The following is a 24,945-nucleotide window of genomic DNA, read 5'->3' as shown; positions in this document are numbered from 1 at the left end:
GATCAACACATCTTCATCCATGATGTTGTACACAACCAAAATACAAGATGGGATGGATCATAGTTGGACACATGGTGGTGTTTCAAAACAAGATGTAACACCACGTAAATAAACCATGTTCTCTTTTCGCCACGACGATGTCTCCTTTGACACACAACCAGTTCCTTGTACGACACACAGCGTCGCAGGCTTCATGTGATTCCATCCCTCAGAGGCCCATAATCAATGCATAATATAGCATCTGATAGAACTGTGGAACTGTTTAAGAGCTGGTCATGTATTCTGTAGCTTGGGTCTTTCTTCACGGGATCTTTCATCGGCCAGACGAAGGCGCTTATTTATCGATAGATCTTGTAAATGCAGTTAAGTGTGTCAGTTTGATATGTTGAGAAACATTGAACCACGTGCGATGTGTGTCAGGAATATTGATTAATGTTTGGGAACAATTGTACGCATGGGTTTTTTTTCGGCCCGTGCATGTTTGACATAACACACTCATATTCTTTCTCGCTGTATTAAGGTTTTTCAGTACCCTGGTCAAATAGATGTCATAAACGACAAAGGAGGTTTAAAAATAAAATATTTTGAAGTGTGTTAACGGCAGTTTTGAATTATGTTTTGAATGATGCAAATATATTCTTACGAATAAAATGCTAACACAAGATGGATAATCAAAGAGTTGGATCAAATTTGTTTTAGAAGACTGTGTTATTAGACACAACTATTATCTCTTATACAACATACAGTTATCGAGAGTAACAAAAACATATTCCCTTTTCTGGAGCCACAACCTGGTTGTGCGTGCCGCCAGACAACTTGAACAACGCTGTTGTAAAACCCAATTTAATATTAACGGTAGCAGTCAAGATACGTCACGCCAGAGAAACCAGACATCGAAAAAATAGATGTTATATAAGGTATAATGTCAAAAGGAGGCTTAAATGCGAGGGGATCTGACAATTATTTCCACGGAGCTAGACAAGTTTTCAAGCTCCAGCCCTCCAAGCAAAGGATTAACAAAAAAATACATGACATCTTATCGTTTTTTCGGAAAAGAACTCCCCTTTTTCAGTTTTATTGCATAACAAAAGATACCCATTTTCTTGTCGAAAATGGAGCATGTCACAAATTCTGACACTTAACCAGCTGAGGCCTGGGCGTTTGTATTGATCTCTCCCCGACACTGAACCGACCCCATACAGGCCCAATAACATTGATTCAGCTTTAATTTGTTCCACATTGATTTCGAATAAGACATGGTTCTTAACGCATCTTCATGTTTGCAGGTACATCCATCCCTTCCAGCATCCGGTGAGGTGGAAAAGGGTTGGTGTAGTTCCACTTCATTGGTCGTCGGATGTGCCCATGCATGCATATATCTTAGGGTCAGATATTTCCAGGGATGTATTTGCTTGGCTGTATTCAACTTAAATTCTGTGTACTAGGAATTAATATTTTGAATCTAACGATACCAATTATTATAGAACATAACCATACGTCCGCCTCCGTGGTCTAGTGGTAGAGCGTCCGCCCGGAGAGCGGAAGGGGTTCGATCCCAAGCCGCGTCATTCCAAAAGGCGTTAAAAGATGGTACTTGTTGTTACCCTGTCTGGCGCTCGACATTAATGGGCTTAAACAGGGACTGGTCGGCTTGGGAGTCATTATACTGTGTCTGAGTGGGGTACTCATATTAAACTGCGGCATGGTATCTCAGTGAGCTAGCATTATAAATCGGCACTCCGGACTAGTACAAGCAGCCACACACACGTGGATGCACGTCGCTATATAAGTGCAATTATCTCGGACGCGACTTTAAACCCTATTTCACCTCACCTCACCTCACCTCACCTCACCTCACCTCACCTCACCTCACATAACCATACACAGGACTTGTATTGTCGGAATGCCTTTAGTCGTGATTCGCGAACACCTGGTGTCATCACTGATTTTCGGAAAGCCAGTCACATCATTTTCATCACCATTTTTCCCTTCACGCCCAGTGGAATCTGTTTCGGTGGATAATCGAGCCTGGTTACTCTCTGGCATTGACCTTTTATATTTATGAGTATGGAAATTGCATTGTCACTTTTATTTAATTTTTAATTATCCAAATTCAGGTCCACTCTATTTTGGGAATGCTTACAAATGTCCGTCTGTTGTTGCACAATGATATTACGCTGCTTTTTGGTCATCCATATCAAATAAAGATCTTGATAGTTATTCGCGACAGAAACATACTTTTCAAGTTATCAAATTAGGTCGATTTCAAGTTTAATTTAAGTGTTTCTAAATCAGCGTTGACACGTGAATTCTCTCGAGGGAAGGCTACAAGAGACACCAGTTAAAGAATTATCCAGCTCTTCCTGATTGTGACATTCTCCATATAAGTCATTCCTGGAAATATGTGTCAGCGTGCCGGTTACTAAGAGAACGTGTTTATATTATTAATAATAACAAAATAATATTATAATAACCATTTATATTGCGCATATTTCCACACAACACAGGGGCATGCTCAAAGCGCTATGATTTCCCCGGTCATTCAGTGTGCACTTAACAATCATTCTCAGCTCCCTGGGGATCATACAACTCAAGCTGCCTGTTAACAACCTCATCCTGCCGGGAACCCATTCACTCCTGGGTGAGCAGAGGGATATTTCGAACAAAGTCACTTACCCAAGGAGACACCACATGTCGCTAGACTTTACCTGGTTTGGGACCTCTGAGTAATACGCAGGACCACGTGCCACCACAGTGTGTTATGTCGATAGAAGATGAGACTGAAATAACTATGAAGGAGCATATTTACCGAAACAAGAAATAATAATACAGGAAAGGCCTACTTTGTCTGGTAAAGGTGTTACATGTGCAAATATTATCAAGCAAGGAAACCAAGGTTGACATAACACCTTGCTCTGTCTTGTCGGATCAGTTTCCTCTTAGTGTGTCAATGAGATGGTTTTAACAGTACCTCTGTTCAATCACAGCGTGCCAGCTTAACATGGGAGGAAGGTCGAAACTGACCCAGTCACCGGACGCAGTAAGACGTTGGTGAAACCGGCGCTTACATGTGTGGTGCTGACTTAAAATCATAATCAAGGTGGAGTGAGTGAGTGAGTGAGGAGGGTTTTACGCTATATTCCAGCAATATCACGGCAGGGCACACCGGAAATGGGCTTCGCACATTGTACCCATGTCGGGAATCGAATCTGGGTCTTCGGCGTGACGAGTGAACGCTTTAACGACAAGGCTACCCCACCGCCCCTAAACAAGGTGGATCCTCGAACCCGCAATCATAGATTTTGACAAGCTTAGGGGCAAAACTCTGAAAGGATGAGTGAGTGAGTTGGGTTTAACACCCCTTTCAACAATATTCCATTTATATCACGGATTGTCAGCTTAATGTGGGAGGAAAACCCGAAGTGATGTAGGTCTCAGATGTTGAACACTCTGGTGAATTCCACGAGCATGGGTATGGTGCTGACAAACCCAGGATCAAAGTCAGACGAATCTTGGGTGAAGCAAAGTGCGTTGCCTCACGTCCCTGGGCTATTCCTTGCCCCAGCCACACGCATATGAGGCACTTTCAGTACCTGTGTATAGCTTTCATTCCATTCCAGAAGTTTTTGACACGAAGCTCATCGTAAATATTACAAAACATAGGCTTGCTATTGCTTACCGTGTGTGTCAGTGGGTCACTGTTATACCGACCGATATGAAGGACTACATTACTTTAACGTCCTCGACAACTGGCTGGAGAGAAGCGGAGTAGCATGCAACTCCCTGTACATGTCCGCCAATTGATTACTACGTCCGATACATACCGATCCGCAATTACAATACTGAGATTCCAAAAGTAGGGCACGCTGAACGTTGAGGGGTCTGCCCGAAAAAAACATGTTCCAGTGCATTGGGGTTACCCATTTCCAGAACTAAATACAAGATTAACCAAAGTGATCGTGTTTCCATCAAATCAACTTATACTCTGTTATCAAAGCACTTTGGACGATGCTCGAATTTGTGTTTGGTCTAATGGAGCACTTTTTTGCGTTTCATTTTTTTAAAATCGACATGGTAACACTGTGCATCGAGGTAATTGGGGAAGAAGTGTTCAGTAGAAATTCACATTTGTGTATTCTCCGTCAATGTACAAGCTAATTAGTTGATCTGGTCTGTATTTGTCATCGAGCGAAGTTTTTGTTGAAGGTGCACTGAAGAGAAATACAAGAACATATATAGAGGGTACCTTGGGATTCCGATGGAATCAGCCCAGCGGTGCTTGTCATAAGGGTCCTCAAAAAATTGAACGGCTTAGGTTAATTTAAGGGCAGAAACAGGTTGTATGCGATTTCCACTATTTCGACATGGCCGTGATCGGTTATGAAATGGACTGGCCAACGATCATGATCAGAAAGAATATGAGATTCGAACTCACGGTCAGCAGGTCCTGTCATCTATAAGGGGATCAATTCTGCACGGACATATTCGACGCCTGTACCAAATGTCCTTTTAGGAATGTACAGTATTCAGGCATTCGTGTTCGTTAAGAGCTCGTATAAGATGAGGAGGCACAAACATGATATTTGCAGCATAAATGCATTAATGCGCAAGGAACAATTACATCTCCCTGTATAATTCAACCTCTACCATCTCCCAAGTCCCTCATCACAACCCTGGAATAGCCTGTGACCACCATGTCTTGACCTTATCTTAAATGATTTTACCACAATGGTCAGGTTGGTTTTGCCGGCAAGGGACACTCTTTCTGTGAAAGCATATGCTAGAGTACCCTCACTGGGCAGAGAATCAATGAATCTGTTATTTCAGACCTTTATTGGCAGGAGATCGATACAACGTTCTACAGAGGTGTAGATACATTGTTAGGGACAAATTGACTGAAGCATCAGTTGTCGTTGTGGTGTCACATAGTTAATCAGCAGAGTGAAACTCGTCAGCTTTGTATATTTATATCCACGATTTCCTCTCTGTACAAGTGGTCATAGCAATCTAACGAATACATAACATAGTGATTTGCAGTCGTTGTTACCTTGATTAGCAGTATGAAAGTAATGCACCTCACAGATCCCCAAAACATTAATACATTCTCTTTGTAGATGTCTGCCACATTATTGCCACACCTCCTTTGAATATTTTACTTACTGAAGCTATTCAGTTTGTTGCCTTTAATTGTAGATATAATCGGCTGTTTCAATCAGAGGGGGTTTATTGTGATTTGACAACCTCTGATCGACAAATCCGAATCTAGTAATTCCTAATTCATGGTAGGATTTATATTTACGTTCTCATATAAGAACTCTACTGGAATAGTTCGCTGTGATTGATTGTATGCCCTCTCCTAAAGGCGCATGGGGATTTAGGGCAGGAAAGGTATACTTAGCTTTCAGGCTCATCGGAAAAACAGATTGAATGGAGGACCGAGTGGTCATGGTGGAGTGGGTGCCATCCTATCCCGGCGGCGTGGACCGTTGCTCATTGTATCAACCACTGTTCCAGACGCCATTACTTACTGACCGCCCTAGTGAAGCTAGGATGTTGCTGACATCGGCGGTAAATACCATTCACTCACTAACTCCATCCGCGTGCCTCTACAATATTAACTGATAGGGTCCGTTAATATAGAAGTAAGTGATTAGAGACTGTTCATCAAATATTAACTTATCATATATACACATTCAAGTGGTTTCCTTAAAGGTTAAGAAAAACAAAAAGATTTCAAAGTTATTAATGAGCCCTTAAAGAGACAAATGTTAAAGAAAACTCTTAATACTGCGGCGATTTGTCTCAGATCTTGTAATGAGGGTCGGACCGTTTAACATTCTGGTTGGGGATGAGATTTTATCAAAAAACATGATTCGGTTTCAGATTGTTAAAAATAATGAAAATCTATTGACTCATACTTTCAACTTTAGCTGAAAAGAGACCCAGTCTTCAAACAAAATCTCATTCCCGGGACATTTGTTTTCGGTAAAATCCATGGCGGCCATGTTCCGACTTCAGGTGTCAACAGCGTTATACATTGCATTCTTCATCGCAAGGCTTCTACAGTTAGTGATGTCCATCACGAGTAACAGCGATTCAAGTACATCCTGTACCAGTAAGCTATTTCTAAGAGTCGAATAATATCATGAGAGAGCACAGATATGTCGCAGTTCGCTAAACCATGTTAAAACTTAAATCAAAGGAATCAAAGTACTGAAACGTAGACAGGTGTATACCCGATGACATCACGGACATATCATTTCAAGTCTCCTGTCATATCAACGTGCATTGATGTGTATTAAACTTCACCTGTGCCTGGGGGTACGGATGACCCAGTCGTCTAAGGCGCCGCAATTCCCTGTGCAGAGTTGCGACCCTTGGGCACGCCAGAAACCTGTGATTGTGGGTTCGAATCCTGGTTGGCCCCGATTATGTTTCTAGGTTTGTAGTGAGTGTAAGTATGGTTTTTACGCCGCTTCTACCAATATTCCAGCAACATCACTGCGGGGAACACCAGAAATGGCCTTCACACATTGTACCCACGTTGGGAATTAACCCGGGTCTTCGGCGTGACGAGCGAACGCTTTAACCACAAGGCTACCCGACCGCCCTTCTAGGTTTGTTATCACCATACCCGTACTCGTGGGTTTCACCAGCGTGGTAAAGGTCCGAACTTGATATAGCGGAATTACTCACAGACTCTTTTGGGTCAGGTCTTTGTTTTAATTTCACTCAGACAGAAGCCGATGTCTAGGCCAATCTAGACCAGGGCTCGGGGATTAAATAGTCCCGAGATTATACTTATAAGCTAATGGCCGGAATTGATCAGCACTAAATGCTGTAGTTGTTATACCGACAGCTTTTCGTCCAGACATAGCCATTTACGTGGCCATTTCTAATGATTTAATTTCGTAGAGTCTCCCACTGTTTCTTAGCCACGGGGTTAGTCTTGCTGTGACCCACGCGAGGAGGTAACGCTAGAAGTTGGGGTCTCCCAGTGGCTAAAGCATTTGCTTGGTAATCAGAAGAGATCTTATTGTGGTGTCCCCGGCCGTCATAGTGTTAGAATGTTGCTGTGAGCCTCTTCACCTTCTAACCGAGATATCGAGAGAAGCGAGTGCAGTGCACCCTTCTGCATACCAGCAGTTCCTGCTTTGTGTCATGTTAAAGGTCACTGTTCGTTTAGAAATCATCCTATTGTAGCGGCTATAAAATTTCCAAGTCCCGTGATGGAATTCGAACCACGGACCTTCTGATCCGAGGTCGGACGCCTTGTCCACATGACCAAAGAGCTGTTAACCCACAAGCTGACAAGGTAAGGATGTCATCTGTGGGATGACTCCACGCCCTGCTTCACTTTCATCGAAGCACAAGAAATGTTCTCAAAGAGCGTTATGATGCCTCATCATCAGCCCTCAGCCATATTGGTCTTACAGTTTGGATCCTAATGGGAATCGAACACATCGTTTGCACGATAAGCGGTAACCTACCCACTGTGCCACCCCAAAACAGTGCGGGTTTGATTGATTCAGAGAGCAGTTAACCGATGATCCTTTGGTTCCCGTGTGGAACAACATAGGTCATACCGTGTTTCTTTGAGAGTCCCACAGCCGACATTGCGACATTGAACAGGTGTGCCAGATTAAACTTGAGGCTTAGGGCTGGTGCTGCTGCTGACATCAAGAGGATCCTCAACGACGGAGGAGGATGAAAAAAAACCCATCTTCTCTTTGAATATGTGTCTGGCTTTTTTCACAATGTTCACATTCAGAACACTGTAAATGCAGGGATGGCTTTAGTGTTAAATCTGATCGTTCGCAAACGCTTCGCAGGTTCTTGAAAGCTACGACCGGTTTGATGAATTTATTAGATTAGTGTGTAAATTAGAACCATCTTGCGTTACCTTATTCATGGCCAATGAACATCCATTAAGAAAAATCTACCGAAATATATAAAAAATTATTCGAGTTTCAGCGGTTGCTTCTCATGAAATATTTTAGGATGTCTAAAAATACAGTTCCTCTCCAAAGGGTTTAATAGTTTTCTGTTATTATAATATAAGGTTAATTCTTCATCAATTTTCAAATCACGCACAACGACTCATGCGTGGGGGTCTCCGAAATTAATCCTTCACGAGTTATGTCCCTTGATACATTTTCGCGAAACATTGAAACAGTACATGTTACTGTGTGAGGTAGTCTGAAAATATCTCCCTCTGTTACAGCATGTCTCTGCGAACGGATCTCTGAATTTGTCCCAATTTTTATTTGGGATGGTAAACTTGATGACAGTAATCCTCTGCGACAAAAAAGGTCACACAATGTAGCGTGGCCCGTGAATATCCGTGTTAGAATCAGCAAACCCGTGTCATTAGGGAGACTGACGGGGTCGGGTTGTCAGACTCGCTGACTTTGATGCATACCATCCTAATTGCGTAGATCGATGCTCATTATATCAATCACTGGATTATCTGCTGGATATGTTTAGTGCGTTATATGACACCGTCGTCTGTTTCGATTAAATCATGGTGACATCTGGCAAAGAACATCACTTGAAATTCAGATAATTATTTCTGGAGATCAAGATACTAGGTATCATTTTGCGAGTCATACAGATCCTGAAACAAATATATCCAATACAGCCCATGCAAATCTATAATATTTGACAAGTCTAATGAAAACAGTCTCTAGGCTCCTTTTTGTTATATTTTATAACTATAATTTAACAACTGTTTTTTTCTGTGAGCAATTCTCCTAGATATATCTGGAACTATTGTTCACACAATCATCTAACATTGCTGTAGAAGTAAAGTCCATTTCAACCAATTGTTACACAATGAAGTGCTTACCTTGTCGGCGTCATGTTCCGTTTGGTCAGTGTGACAGATTAACTGCAGCTGGAGCTGGATGCACTACCTGAAATAACATCAAATCACCAATAAATTGAGGTAAATCGGAAACATATTAAATTAATGATAGCTTAATATACAATACAGCCCATGCAAGTTTATAATAGTGCGCAAGTCTAGATTACTGTCGTTTGTAGTTTCTGGGCTCCTTTTTATTATAATATATTAAGATACTTCAACAACTGTTGGTTTTTTTTGTAAAATATTTTCATTTCAGAGACGACATATTCGTACACTCTCATTGAAAAGTTCAACCACATTTATGTATCAAGGACGACTTGTGTTATTTTACAAACGCTTCTCCCAATTGTATAACCTGAAACACTTCGTCCCAAGCTGTGTTATAGCCCTATATCAATAAAACATGATACCAGTTACAGGGGTGAGTGCGTGAATGAGGTTTTACGCCGCCTTTAGCAATATTACAGCAATATCACGGCGAGGGACACCAGAAATGGGCTTCACACATTGTACCCATTTCGGAATCGAACCCGGGTCTTCGGCGTGACGAGCGAACGCTTTAACCACCAGGCAACCAGGCTGCCCACCAGTTACAGGAAATAAACGAAAATTTAAAATCATGAATATTTTTTTACAAATTTTGTATAACGCGTGTCAATATCAAAGGCACTTTATCAAATGTCACATGCCTGGTGTCTCGGTAAAGATATATTCAATATACTCAACAACAAAAGTTCCTGCGACACCAATATTTTAGTGTATTTTTCAACCAAGTAAAGTTTGGTTTTCAATATTGTAGTACATGTATGGAATCAAGTCACAAAAACGCAACTGCTGCAGAAAAGCATGCATTCCATGCAAAAGTTTACTTTTATGCAAGCCCCATGCATTTCACTACCCAAGAATGGGCATAAAAACATGTGCGTTAACGGGATTCCATATGCATTGTTTAGCATCGTGCTGACAACAACCACTCAAAAAACAACAAAATTACGCAATTATTCAACATTACGAAATGCCACGCCTGTCCGAAAATGAGCGTCGGCGAGCCATTGGTATGCCTGAAGCAGGATCGAGTCAACGTGGTGTTGCAAGACAATAAATGTCCACAGAAACACCATTTGGTGTTTATGGCAACGTTGGCAACATACGAATGCAGTCAGAAACCATCCTCGGAGAGACAGGCCACGCGTAACCAATAATCGACAAGACAACTGGATTCGAACAACACACCTACGAAATCGATTCCAGCCAGCAACAGTGACTGCAAGAAGCATCCCTATCCTTCGACGAATATCTTAAAAACCGTACGGCGTCGCCTCAGATGTGCAGGGATTGTCGCCAGAAGACCCGCCGGACGTCCCATTTTGACAAGAAACCACCGTCAAGCACGTCTATAGTGGTGCAGACAGCGTCTACGCTGGACGGCCATGCAGTGGGGGACAGGTTCTATTCACTGACGATTCTCGTTTTCACCTCAGCCACAGCGATGGACGGGTTCGAGTATACCGACGTGGAGGTGAACGTTACGTCAATCATTGTGTCATGGAAGAAGATCGGTTCGGGGGCGGCAGCGTTATGGTATGGGGTGGGATTACAGCAAGACAGAGGACCCGTTTGATAGAGATCATCAGCCCTGTTGTTCTACCGTTTTTGCGTCGCCATGGCCCAGGCATTACCTTTCAACATAAAAACATGAAACATATTGCTCGACTTGTTCAGGATTCTCTTCAACAAAACAACGTGAATGTCATGCCCTGGCCGGCTCGCTCCCCTGATCTCTCACCAATCGAGCACATGTGGGATGAGATGGATCGGCGCCTTCGACGTCAACCACGTATTCTACAGACACTCCAGGAACTTCGAAACATGCTCCAGCAGACATGGTCAGATATCCCACAGAACTTTGTGCGACGCCTAGTCCATTCCATGAGACGGAGATGTGTTGCTTGCATCGCAACCAGAGGTGGACACAGACGCTATTGATTTGTAAATTGACATTGGCATGTTCATGTGTTTTTTTTATGAAATCAAGCATTTTCTGAAGTCAGTATGGCAAATTAAACCATTTGAACACTTACAGGATTGCTGCAAACCGAAATTGTTTAAGATTTGGTAAAAAACATAACTTTGCATTAAATCTTATTCAATGTCACACGAACTTTTGTTGTTCAGTATATATCAAAGCACCCACCCATTCATGGACATTTCCCAGCGAATTTTGTTCACATTTAGATCAAATTATTTCATGTGTTGTAGGAAATGGGGATCAGCAGATAATATTAATATTTGACCTATATTTGCCCTTGGACCATGCTCCTAAATTCTGCAATCATCATCTCATTTTCCAGAAAGCTTAAACTTCACATGTTGTTCCTACTACGATGACACCTGAGGTTCGAATCTGATTTAAGTTTTTCGTGGCAATTACCTAGCTTTTTGTGCAGTTAGTAGTGGAATTCAACACATATGTTCAACTTTTTGTGATATTTAATCTTTTTACCTTTGTTTTAACTATGGCCTTAAATTGTCTGACAATGCATATTTGTCTCTGTCAACTGCTTCTCTGAAACTGCAAGTATGAGGCAGCAGAACTTGAACTGACCTGTTTCTCCTTATGATGATATCATGTTTTGTTCAAATCATTAGAATTTAGTGTTAAAGTTTCCTCAGTACTTAATTGTGCAGACAATATTTGAATATCAAGGCTGCCAGAAACGTTTGTTGGGTAGCTGTTGACGACATACACATTGTTTAAAACAATTCTGACACTCTTGTATCATTTGTATACGTGACCTTGAAAGGACATAGTGGAAACAAATGAAAACGAAAACAAGTTCTTTCGTCATGTTATGATCTAATTGCGTCACTGCTCTGCCATTGAAGTCTGTTGTTGTTTCTGTCCATTGACGCTCATACGATTGCGCCACTCTCCGACATGTTATAAAACATTGCCCCCTCCCCCCTCCCCCTATGTAATGAACCGACCATAACTATCCCAGTCACTTGCAGCTTCATTATTGCGTACATCCAACTTGTGCTGACGGAGCTTCTGACAACGGGTGACGCCTTTCATGACATCAACTCTACTCACGACAAGAGCTAAATCTGCGGACCTTGCGGGATGTGTCACGCCCGGGAGACGTGTTTCTACCTAAAATACACAGTCCAGAACATGTTTCACAAGACTGGGGAGTAAAATATAATGATCGAGGACAAAACAATGTACATTGACTATTAACGAGTAAAAATATGGCAATTATGATATATGTGTCCGTTCTCTGTCAACTTCCGTTCGTTTCAAGGGGTCAGTAGTAGTATGTTCGTGGTTGGTTGCTTGTTTGTTTGCACTCAGCAATATTCCAGCTATATGACTGTGGTCTAAGTCTGGACCAGACAATTCAGTGATTGACATCATGAACATCAATCCACGCAATTGGGATCGATGACATACGTCAACCAAGTCAGCGAGCCCCACCACCCGATCCCGTAAGTCGCCTTTCACGACATGCATGGGTTGCTGAAGACCTATTCTATCCCGGATCTTCACGACAAGCATGGGTTGCTGAAGGCCTATTCTATCCCGGATCTTCACGGGGCCTGTTCGTGGTTGGATTTGGTGCGATCAATATTGAATACAATATACAATATATTTGTCACAAACATTAGCCCAGATATACGACGAGCACTTTTTATGGTGGATGCGGGTCGCTGTCGGACAAGTGGACACAATGTTGCATATTTTGCACTGTTGGAAATTGAAATTCACAGATTTCCGGATAAATGATTTCGTTTCACGAAGCTATCGTCCGATAGGTGAGGTTTCCGGATATGTGGTGTCTGGATAAGCAGGGTTCCACTGTACGTTCACTTTACTTAACGCACAACTAAACATTCCCATTTTTCAAGGAACGCATGCACAGGACGCAGATTTATGTTTTGTACTGTCTGTGGTTCCTGGTATAACATTCACATCAAATGATACTCTTTCGTAGGGCATTGGTTGTGTTTTAGTTAACATACCAGGAGTGGCTGAAACGCTGTGGGTCCAACTACGAATGATGGGGGGCACGGGTGGCCCAGTCGTCTAAGGCGCCGTGATTCGCTGTGCAGAGTTGCGTCCCTTGGGCAAGCCAGAAACCTATGATTGTGGGTTCGAATCCCGGTTCGCCCTGATTATGTTTCTAGGTTTGTCAGCCTATACCCGTGTTCGTGGGTTTCACCGAAGGCGTAAACGTCTGAGACCTGCATCACTTCTGCCTATCCTCCCACTTTAAGCTGACACGCCGTGATATAACTGGGATCCTGAAAAGCGGCGTTAAACTAGCTCACTCACTCACTCACTCACTCAAAGGGGGGAGCAGATGAACACCCTCTGTATTCACCAGATCTGGCATCGTCAGGTTTCTCACTTCTCAAATTAAAAGAAGGAACTGTCCAGCAAGAATTGGGCAAATGATGATGACGTAATTTCTCTGGGGGACATTATACACCGGGAGGTTGCCTTCTGCACTAGCAGATCCAGGAACCCCAGCATCGTTGTGGACCTCGGAGTGGATTATGTTGAAAAATAATTAGCAGACAACTCCATCATCGCAGTCCATCACAGTTAGGCTCAGAACTTTCCAGCCACCCTCATACGTCTTCATGTCATAACGTATTATTACTAAAGATGAGAATGATGGAGGAAAGTCTCTGAAGGTTAATGGGAACGCATCACTCATGGTTAACGGAACATGGGATAAACTGTATAACATCGAAATAAATTTTCTCTTCCGAAAATGCAACCACGCCACAATGAACCACCAGATTTCTTCCACATATGGATTCAGTTTTTAAAATTTTAATTAACATTAAACTTAATTCTACTTCTTAAATTCCATATGAATTAGAGAGTCTGATGTAGAAATCAATAACTTTATTATATTAGATGAAATATGACGGGAACATTTCTATGAATATCCCGAAATACTTTATGACAGATTAAGAATATTATATGGGACCTGAAACGAATTAAATCCTGCAAACACTTAATCCGTTTTCCAGGTCGGTTTAATTCCTTTATCTGCGACATCGCTTGTACATTGAAAGGGGGAACCGTATGTCGGCGTCCACGTTACCCAACTCGTCTCTCAGTAATGGGATTTGATCCATGGCGTCAATGACGTAGATATCAGTGCCTGAGAGGAAAAACTGTGTCGTAATGTGAAGCACAATTATGGGCTTTCCATAAGGACGCTGGCCCCGAGGGGACTGTGTCCGCGTGATGTAGGTCACTTATTGACCAGTCTGATCACCACCTTTAACTTTCTGACTGGATAATTTAATTTGGCTATGCCTGAGGGCAAATGTTTTTGATTAAACCTAAAATCGTACATTTGTATGTTATGCCGCTGGAATGTTCTGAAATGTCCGTTGGTGTGGCTTATTTGGCCGGTTGGGGTCACATTAAGGATATATACATAATTTGGACTTATATTTGAACCGGACATCATTTGAACTGGTATGCTTGTATGTTGCCTATGTAGCTAGAAACATTCTTGTAGCTTTACCATGGCATGGCGTCATTTCTTAAACATTTCATGAACACCTGGTGTCATCAATGATTTTTAGGGATGCATGCATATCATTTTCACTGCTATTTTGCTTTTTTGCGCTGAATGGAATCTGCTTTTTCGGGAATCGAGACTGGTTATTCTCAGGAGTTGACGTTTTTATATTGACTGCATTAGGAAACAAACTCTTTCAAAATGCATGCATCATAAATGAACTTTTGACAACAAAATGATTATATACTTTAATTTTGATCATGCATTATTCTGCAAACCATTTGAATGAACAAATTATATCGTTTACTTGTCGCTTGAGGGAAACGTATAATGCTATTATGGCAGCATGAAATATGAATTTGCATAATAATTTGTTTTCGTTTGATTTTGAAAGAATAAATCGCTTTCAAAACCTGATTTGGCAAGGGACGATATCTGAACGTAAAAAATATCCACATGATATCAGACTGGAATGAGAAATTAACAAAAAACAAAGGATTGAAAATGGAATTGGGATCGGCAAAAATGTTCAGATCTGGCGATGATGTGAAAAACGACTGTGTATTGTTGGTCTTCCTGCTCGGTGTAACAGAACCGTCGACGTCATCCCGTGTATTTCATTGTTTGTAGAAGTAACTGTGAATGTTGTTTAACGCCGGTAAAATTCACGTTATTTCACGTCGGCCTAAAAATCGAGACTGGGCCAGACTAGCTAGTGACTAAAAGCATCAACAACGATCTACGTCATCGGGGTATAATGACACGAAGTCGGCCTGACCATCCAATTCACCCGTGTCAAATACATCACCGTTTATTGTACGTTTCAATTCTAGCGCCCATCAAACATGGGTGTATCCTTTCATCTGTCGGCCGTTTAATTATGATATACTGGGGATTTATTCTGGCCCGTATCTCCGACAGGGTATTTGCTCCTTGAATTGCGATGGTACAATTTGAAGTATTTTGGGGGCATCCTGAAATTCCTTTTTTGGCCGTTTTCTAACATGCATGTACATTTATCCGTCTTCCTCAAGAACCTCAATTGCGTCAATGTGTAATAGAGAGCACGGGTGGCCCAGTCATCAAAGGCGCCGTAATCCGCTGTGCAGATCGTGGGTTCGAATCCTGGTTTGCCTCGATTATTTTTCTGGACTTGTCAGCTCGTGCTCGTGGACTCCACCAAAGTGGTAAACGTCTTGGACCTGCATCACTTCGGACTGTCCTCCCACATTAAGCTGACACGTCGTGATATATGGAATACTGGAATACTGTTCAAAGCGGTGTTAAGCCCAACTCACTCACTCCATGTGTGATAATACCGTTGGAATTCCATTTTCTTGAAGAAACAAAACAGGAGAGGCGCCTTAAAATATTGAGTGAGTGAGTGAGATGGGCTTAACGCCGCTTTTAACATTATTCGAGTTATATCGCGGCGTGTCAGCTTAATGTGGGAGGAAAGCCCGAAGTGATGCAGGTCTCAGACGTTTACCACTTCGGTGTATCGCATCGCGCAAACACCATCACGAAGTTTAGTAACTTGGAATTAGAACTATATTTAAGATAGTCAACCGGTAAACCTAGATTCAGGCAGAACACTTGTCCTTCATCTCTCTAAATTGTCCCGGGAAATATATGTCGGTTGTTGCATAAATAGATGATACGACATACAGAGCTGTTACCGGCAGTGAACTGCGACTATTCCCACGTGAATTGGGTGAGTGAGATAGTTTTAACGCCGCTTTTAACAGTATTCCAGTTATATCACGGCGTGTCAGCTTAATGTGGGAGGAAAGCCCGAAGTGATGCAGGTCTCAGACGTTTACCACTTCGGTGAAACCCACGAGCACGGGTATGGTGCTGACAAACCTAGAAACATAATCAGGGCGAACCGGGATTCGAACCCACAATCATAGGTTTCTGACGTGCCCAAGGAACGCAACTCTGCACAGCGAATCGCGGCGCCTTAGACGACTGGGCCATCTGTGCCCCCCTTAAAATATTGATTTGTGTTAACTCGTGTATTTGTCTGTCGATTGCATTCGTATATGAAAATAGTGTCGCTTTATGCCTAAGTTTAGACAATGAACAAAACCTGGACAAGGGGACATATTGTCAGACAGAAAATCGATTGACAATTATTGCTGAATGTCAAATCGTGACTGGAATTCTTAGTTTTGCAGACATCGTTGTCTTGCTCTCGTGACAAGTGTCTAAATAAATTGAGTTTTAACATCGCTTTAAACAGCGTTTCAGTTATGTGATAGCGTGCCAGCTTCGTGTCAGCTTAAACCCACAAGAATTGTCGAGGTATGCCACGAAATACCACGAGCACCGGCATTACGCTCACAAACCACAAATCATAAACTTGGCGAGTCTTGAACTTGAAGCCGCGACTCGCCTTATTAAAGATTTTTCTGGTATTTTTTATCAGTATTTGCTGAAGTACACAACCTTAAATGTGTAAAGTATTATTTTAGTACATTTTAGTTTTTAAAGTCTAGTTCAGTTCTTCAAAATGAAATCTTCATAAAGGGGCACATTTATGACGGTATTTTACGAGTATGTGATTTCTACGAAACAGCTTGAAAATGGATTGATTTGCTTAATATTATTTAGAAAAATAATTAATTTGTGTTGGTTTGATCATGAACTTGGTTCCAAAAAGTTAACGGTACTTTGGAAAGTATTTTAGTTCTAGCACGACGCGGCAATGTGGGAGGTATCCCGAAGTAACTTCAGATGAAACACATAAGCACAGGTACAGTGCTGTCAAACAGTAGATCAAAATCCGGATGTATGGCATCAATCCTGACAAGACCCAAATGGTATTAACATATCTCATGTTCCTTATCGTCGCCAGCCGCCCTGATCTGTAGATGTATACAGAGCGAATTCTACATGAATTACTGATAAAAACTGTCGGGCAAAATAAAGTATACACTTGAAAATTGAATTTGACCAAAACGTTATTAAGACGTTACTGGTCTGAAAACGGTCGCCGACACACTGCAAACATAGGGCCCCATACACAACTATGATACCCGTACCACAATAACCATCCCTTGAAGATTCCGGGGTAGAATAGGTCTTCAACAACCCATGCTTGCCGTAAAGGCGACTATGCCTGTCGTAAAAGGCGACTATGCTTGTCGTAAAAGGCGACTAACGGGATCGGGTGGTCAGGCTCGCTGACTTGGTTGATACATGTCATCGATCCCAATTGCGTGGATCGATGCTCATGATATCAATCACTGGATTGTCTGGTCCAGACTCGATTATTTACAGACCGCCGTCATATAGCTGGAATATTGCTGAGTGCGGCGTTAAACAACAAACCAACCAACCACAAAAATCATCATAGAACAACAATTTCTTATCTACGAAACAATTTCTTGTTTGTTTTATTTTTAGCCACCATCAACCCTGATTATTCTTTCCTTTGCCCCATGTTTAACTTCATGTACTATTTTAACGAAGCGAGACGCTGTTCACCAGTTTTGTGAAATGGTAACTTTCGAGAACGAGTGTACTGTTTTATTTTTAGACGACCCTAGATCAGCGTGTATATGTAAATTGATAACAACTTTCAACCAAACCGAAACACGGTTCCTGCTATTGAAACGTGGCAAAAGACATCTTTTAAAAGAATTGCTCCATCTAATGGTGATTCAAGCGCAAAGTTGCTCGTAAGCAGAAGATCTGTAAGAACGCACACATAATCGAAAAGCTCTGCTCTTTGAATCAGATGATTGCTTCCGCAACTAATTGTCCCAGCCGCTTACCAATCAATATCGTTCGTCACTTGGATGTATCCGTGAATTTACATCTAGACAGAACTTGTCGGTTTGGTAAGGCGTAATGAGTCTGATAAAGGAAGTTAATGATATCCCCACTCTGAAAGTGAAAATGAAAATAATCGTGTTTCCTTGACTGTTGAGTAAGGGACGATCTCAAGCCACAACGAGAACATAAAGAGATAATCGTCAAACGTCATTTTCAACGAGATCACAACGTAATGTCATTGTTTGTGACGTGAAATTTGAGTCAGATGGGTCTTAACGACGCTTTGCATACTATTTCAGTCATGCCACGGCGTGTCAGCTTAATGTGGAGGCAAGCCTGAAGTGATGCAGGTCTCAGACGTTTGTTGAAATCCACGAGCACCGTGCTGACAAACCTAGAAACATAATCGAGGCGTACTAGGATTCGAACCCACGACCATGCGTTTCTGCGTACCCAAGTGAAGTTACTCCGCACAGCGAATTGCGGCTCCTTAGATGAGTGGGCCACCCGTTCCCGCGAGATTCTTGAAGAAGTCGAATACATGTACATATGTATTTCAGAACAGTTATTATAATTATTAGAAAATTAAGAGACGTTTACCACGACTATGGGTGTCCGCGAATCTAGAAACAATCGGAGAGAATCTTGGATTCGAACCCACGACCATGTGTTTCTGGCGCGCAGAAGGGACGCAACTCTGCACAGCGAATCTCGGCGCTTCATGTACCCAAAGAATTTATGACGTTTTACCGGCAGTCCAAGACACGTTTCCCCGTTCCGCGAATACCTGACGTCATCACAGATTTTCGGGGAACCATTAATATTTTCAGCGCTATGTTGCCTTTTACGCCCAAAATAATCAGATATGTTCAGAATCTGTTTCTGTGGAAACTCGAGACTAGTTAACATTCTCTGGCGTGTTGTGTTCAGGAAGATGATGTTGTCACGCGATTTCATGATAGTATATGAATGAAAAATTGATTCAGCGTGACCATTAATGGCTGAGGTCACAGTTATCCAACATCAAATAAAGCTGAATGGACCATTACGGTCTATACATGTGTGAAATAAAGATTTATTGCGTGTATCAAACTGGCCGTCTCTTTATCGCCTCGTGGGCAATGTGTACTGTTGATACATTATACTTGTAATTGAATATTTCCAATACAATAGTTATAACTGTCCTTCCGGCGAATTTCTCCACATTATAGTGTATCTAAATACTGACAACTAGAATAGCTCATACTCAGATGCGCGCGAGGGGGGGGGGGGGGGTGTACATTCGCACCGATTGATGCATACTAACGTTTTGCTGGATGCTTGGGTATGTGATCTGATATATACAATCAGAACCCGTCAGGATCCGGGTTAAAACTGGTCTTCAGCCACTCACGCTTGTCGTAAAAGGCGACTAACGGGATCGGGGGATCAGCCTCCCTGACATGGTTGATGCATGTCATCGATCCAAATTGCGTGGATTGATGCTCATGATGTCAGTCAAGATTATTCACAGACCGCCGTCCTTTAGCTGGAATATTTCTGAGTGCGGCGTTAAACAACAAAGAAACAAATAAAGCTTTGCTGATTGTGATGACAAATACTCTCCTCCTCCACCAAACTGTATCTGAGCTGATCGGCAATTGACATACAACCCGATATTCTGCTGAGCATCGAATGTCAATACTGTAATGTCGTTGAAGACAGTTTAATTTCATCTGTGACACAAATGTGCCTCACCAAAGTCAAACTCGACAAATGCATTCTCCGCAAGTGTCTGGGGACCTGTTTAAATGTCCTCACGCCGTGTGTAACACAAAACCCCATAGCTCATTTTCTGATGTCTCGAGATCGAAGCTTTGTCGGTTTCACACCTCAAGCTTGAAGGGTCATCTTGTCAATTTCATCCCAGCCGCAACATGCAATGAACACCGCATCTGTCCCTTAGATCTCTCGCAACTGTCAATCCCGCATCGGCTAAAAGTTTGGTTACCATGGCAATTGGGATTAGCGATAAAACCACTGGGATGTGTTTTTCAACCAAAGATCTAAATAAAAACCGACCGGTAGCATTGTGCATCAAAATCTTATCTTACAAGTAGTTTGTGTACATAGCAACACGGGTGATAGATGTATCTTGTCAATTTCACCTCGCCCACGTGACATTGATGATGATATAATGTACACACCCCATGTATGTTCACGTGTCTCGTGCTGCAGTGATCGTGGTTACAGCTTTCTTCAAGAGTTATGTTTAACTGCATTTAGTTGTCCACGTGCTGCGAAGTAACATAATGCTGATCAGATGCAGAATCTCATTTTACACATTCACATATACAGGATGCAAACGTGAACTTATGTCTGTCAACTCCTATTATTTTTTTTTTTCATGAATGGATCTTCTGAAGGAAACAAGATATGGTGTGGTATATCCGACATTAACAGTGAAACATTAAATTTGTGAACTGAACGTTTGAGATACTCTTCTAAAAGGTTGGGGATATTAATAAATAACAGATGAATTGGAGAAATGCAAAGAGGTATCGAGTGATCGTAATGGCTGGATAAGAAAAAAGGAACGACTAGGTGTAACATGACCATCAACTGAACATGTTGGCTGTTTATTGTAAGGGAACAAAAACCAAGAAAGACGACAGGGTGTGAAGTAAAAACATGAACGTTTGAGTGAGTGAGTGAGTTGGGTTTAACGCCGCTTTTAACAGTATTGCAGTTATATCGCGGTGTGTCAGCTTAATGTGGGTGGAAAGCCCGAAGTGATGCGTCTCAGACGTTTACCATTTCGGTGAAACCCACGAGCACGGGTATGGAGCTGACAAAACTAGAAATATAATCGGGGCGAACCGGGATTCGAAACTACAATCATAGGTTTTTGGCCTGCCCAAGGGACGCGACTCTGCACAGCGAATCGCGGCGCCTTAGAAGACTGGGCCACCCGTGCCCCCTCATGAACGTCTGAGATGACTTGGATTAATAAAACATACGGCGTGGCAGGGTCCGAATCAACTCAAAAAGACCGTTTGAGAGAGTCTTGTCCGTTCCTCTTGCAGCGCCTAGTCCAGTTCAGCTAACGTAGCGGGTGGTCTTTGACGCCGACGTCCATGTCCCCCAATCATGTCCCAGACGTTGGGATAGGTCAGGACCCATGGCTGGCCAGTGCATTCTGGTGATGTTGTGCTGCTGGGTGGGGGTAGTTACGATATGTGCACAGTGGGCACGAGCGTTATCGTCTTGAAAGACAAAACCTACACCAGCATGCATATGACTCGCCAAGGGCACAGCTATTTGCTCCAGTATGTTCGTGGTAGCGCTGTCCTGTGATTCTTCCGTCGACAATATGCAGTGGCGTTATGTCAGTCACGGTGATCCTGCCCTTATTATAACATACCCACCTCCAAACCGGTCATGTTTGCCTTACGTTGACGTTCGCATGGACGCCTCAAGACATGTCCACACCTTTTCAGAATGACTGGAGTATATCTGGACTCATCTGTAAACATTAAACGGGACCATTGACGATTCTACCAGTTTCTCCGCTTTACATTGGCGTCTTGCTTGAATGTGTTGATTTGTTATGGGCGGTACGACACGCGTCTTGAGTGAATGTGTTGATTTGTTAAGGGCGGTACGACACGCGTCTTGCGTGAATGTGTTGATTTGTTATGGGCGGTACGGCACGCGTCTTGCGTGAATATGTTGACTTGTTAAGGGCGGTACGACACGCGTCTTGCGTGAATGTGTTGATTTGTTATGGGCGGTACTACACGCGTCTTGAGTGAATGTGTTGATTTGTTAAGGGCGGTACGACACGCGTCTTGCGTGAATGTGTTGATTTGTTATGGGCGGTACGACACGTGGTCTCCGTGCATGCAGAATAGCTGCGGTAACTTGAACTTCGGGCCTTTGCACAAAAGAACAACAATTGGATTGGCTCGATTTCTGAAACCATGGGTGATGATTTATGTTGTTGACCCTGAGCGCCCGTGCGGGGCCGATCATAAACACTTCGTGTCTGCAGAAACCAGTTCCAAAGTCTGCAAATCACAGACTGACACGCATTGAACATGTCGGTTACCTCTCTCTGAGTTCAACCAGTTTGAATCAGGCAAATAGACCGTTTGGCGTTCATCGCGTTGGAGACGAACACTCCCAAGCTGATAAATACTGCATTAAAGCATGAGTGGAGAGCTTACGTGTTACGGGGGATAATGGAAGTCAGAAACACTAATGGCTCTGAGCGATTTGACGATCTTTCTGTGTCAAAGTCAAGAATGATCCCCTGTCAATGTGCACGGAGGTATTGCATGGGCCACTTGGAATGTTTTGGATGAGTTGGGGCTTAAGGTTTTGGTTCCGAAATCTCAGGCAGTCATTTTTCAAAGCTGGCCCCTTGTATTTCATTATCCTCTACTTTCTTTGCAGATGATACAAGGTTATTAATAATAAATGTTATGTTTCACATCATTTTATGTGTAAAATTTTAAAGGTTTGCTTTTGTTGATACAAAATTAGAAGTAATGGAATTTACGAACGGCATGTTGACATTGTGGTTTTATAATAAAATTCCCCTACTCCATAAAGAAATACCACCATTGGTATTCCGGGCCAGAATATGTTCCCAGTTCTAAATGCTTTAATAAAGTCAAACTAATGAAGATCGTTAAGTCACAATTTGTGATGTGGCGCATTGTGTGTCTTGGGGCGTGGATTGCAGTTCATGATGTCGACCACTTGTTTTTTGGACCAGGACGTGATTATTTACAGGCCGCAATGGAATAATTGTCCAAATATATTCAGTTAACTGACACGCCTTGATATTACTGAAATAATGTTATATCTTATTATGAATTTGGAAATACTCGATTTCCAAACCCAATAACCATGGCCATATATGACAAAACAGCTGCTTTCACGGTTGCATCTTATATTTATAAAGAAAATATTTCTTTCTCATCTTTGTTGGTAGGTACTTTGGGATAATGATCTTTACATCTGCAGGTTACAAAATGCAGATTTCATACAATATTCAATGTATGTGTGACAATACATTTTGGAAGGAAACACGATACTATGCAAAGAATGTGTATATCAAATTTTAGGGCCAACAAAAGCTTGAATTTTCTCCGACTGTGACGTCATACAATGAGCGCTGTGACGTCATAATAGTGCTGCGTGGCATAAGATTTAAACATTGCAAGGCTTGCTTTATAATTCTTGAGGGGGGTTTGCTGACGTAGAAGCTGTGCTACACAATTCCAGTGCCGTTCACACGTGCGCGTAAAGTATACCATATGATCTCAATAAAAATGCGTGTTTCACTTTTTTTAATCGCTATTATAGGAACTTTCGTAAATCAAATCGACATCCTCCTCAAAACTTTGGACACACTGCGCTTCATTATCTTCGCTAACACCAAGGATTTCATGTTTCATTTTGTCATGTGGAATGGAGATAAACATACTGTGAACTGTGTTAACTGTAGATTTAACGGCGCTTAATTAACATTTGAAACCTGAAGGCTGAGCGTTGAACTTCGATTCCATGTTTAATTTAACGCCATCAAATCTGCAGTAACATACCTCCACATCGACAACTCAGAATGCGTATCTCCAATTCATTCTTACGAATGTAAGATGACTACGAATGACAATTCTCCGCTCACAAACACAACACATATCGGGTGAACTGACCATGTGCCTGAAGCAAGCATACAACACTTATTAGTCTGACAAGTCGAGCTGTTTACAACTGAAAGCATGGTATTAACACGTCACTATCGGTTCAAGTCCACGGATACAGCAAGTCTGCGGTTCAATACTGCCCATTAAGCTCTCTGTTGATAAACTTTGTGTTGCTGTTTGTCATGAATGTAGGTCAGTGTCATGTGTCTGGGTTGCCGATCAGCGAGTAGGGGGTTTGTTCGTCACGACATGTCAAACTGTAATTGCTCTGTTGACAGACGTAAGTGCTGTTACGTCCCCCATCCCCATCCCCGTGGAACATTGCGTAACAGGGCAGCAGCTGATGACGAAGCACGGAGACCCCTGCTTCTGACGCTAATGAGCAGACGTGGTACATTTTGAGAAGCTTTTAAGATTCATGACAGACATAACCAACAGCCTACGGCATGTACTACAGTTAATTGAAAAAGAAAATGCTCGAAGCATTAACCCTACATGTTCTCATCTTCGTAGCATCGTCTATGGTCTATAGAATTGGGTGATACAAGAATATGCGGTATTGTGTATGTTTCAAAGATTTGGTGATACAAGAATATGCGTTATGGTATAAGTATCATATATTTGGTGATACAAGAATTGTCGGCATGGTATAAGTATGACATATTTGGTGATACAATAATACACGGTATGGTATCCATATAAAATATTTGGTGATACAAGAATATCCGGTGTGACATAAGTATGAAATATTTGGTGATACAAGAATATCCGATGTGACATAAGTATGAAATATTTGGTGATACAAGAATATCCGGTGTGACATAAGTATGAAATATTTGGTGATACAAGAATATCCGATGTGACATAAGTATGAAATATTTGGTGATACAAGAATATCCGATGTGACATAAGTATGAAATATTTGGTGATACAAGAATATCCGATGTGACATAAGTATGAAATATTTGGTGATACAAGAATATCCGATGTGACATAAGTATGAAATATTTGGTGATACAAGAATATCCGGTGTGACATAAGTATGAAA

At 42.0% G+C, this 24,945-nt stretch overlaps 1 protein-coding gene and 1 long non-coding RNA gene across 3 annotated transcripts in view; one reads left to right on the top strand and one right to left on the bottom strand.

Annotated features, from left to right (window-relative positions):
* LOC124148639 overlaps positions 1–8,918 on the bottom strand; it is a 69,332-nt gene extending 60,414 nt beyond the window's left edge. Inside the window, exon 1 of the long non-coding RNA XR_006862992.2 lies at positions 8,849–8,918. This is a non-coding gene — a long non-coding RNA (uncharacterized LOC124148639). The remainder of the gene's footprint in view (positions 1–8,848) is intronic.
* The window catches only part of LOC124148638 (transmembrane protein 47-like), a 111,380-nt gene that overhangs the window by 37,327 nt on the left and 49,108 nt on the right, over positions 1–24,945 (top strand). The window lies entirely within an intron of this gene.

Source organism: Haliotis rufescens, unplaced genomic scaffold (genome assembly GCF_023055435.1).
Source record: "Haliotis rufescens isolate VD_foot unplaced genomic scaffold, xgHalRufe1.0.p SCAF_13, whole genome shotgun sequence".
In the NCBI taxonomy this organism is placed as follows: Eukaryota; Metazoa; Mollusca; class Gastropoda; order Lepetellida; family Haliotidae; genus Haliotis; species Haliotis rufescens.
This window is presented reverse-complemented; position numbering and strand designations above follow the sequence as displayed.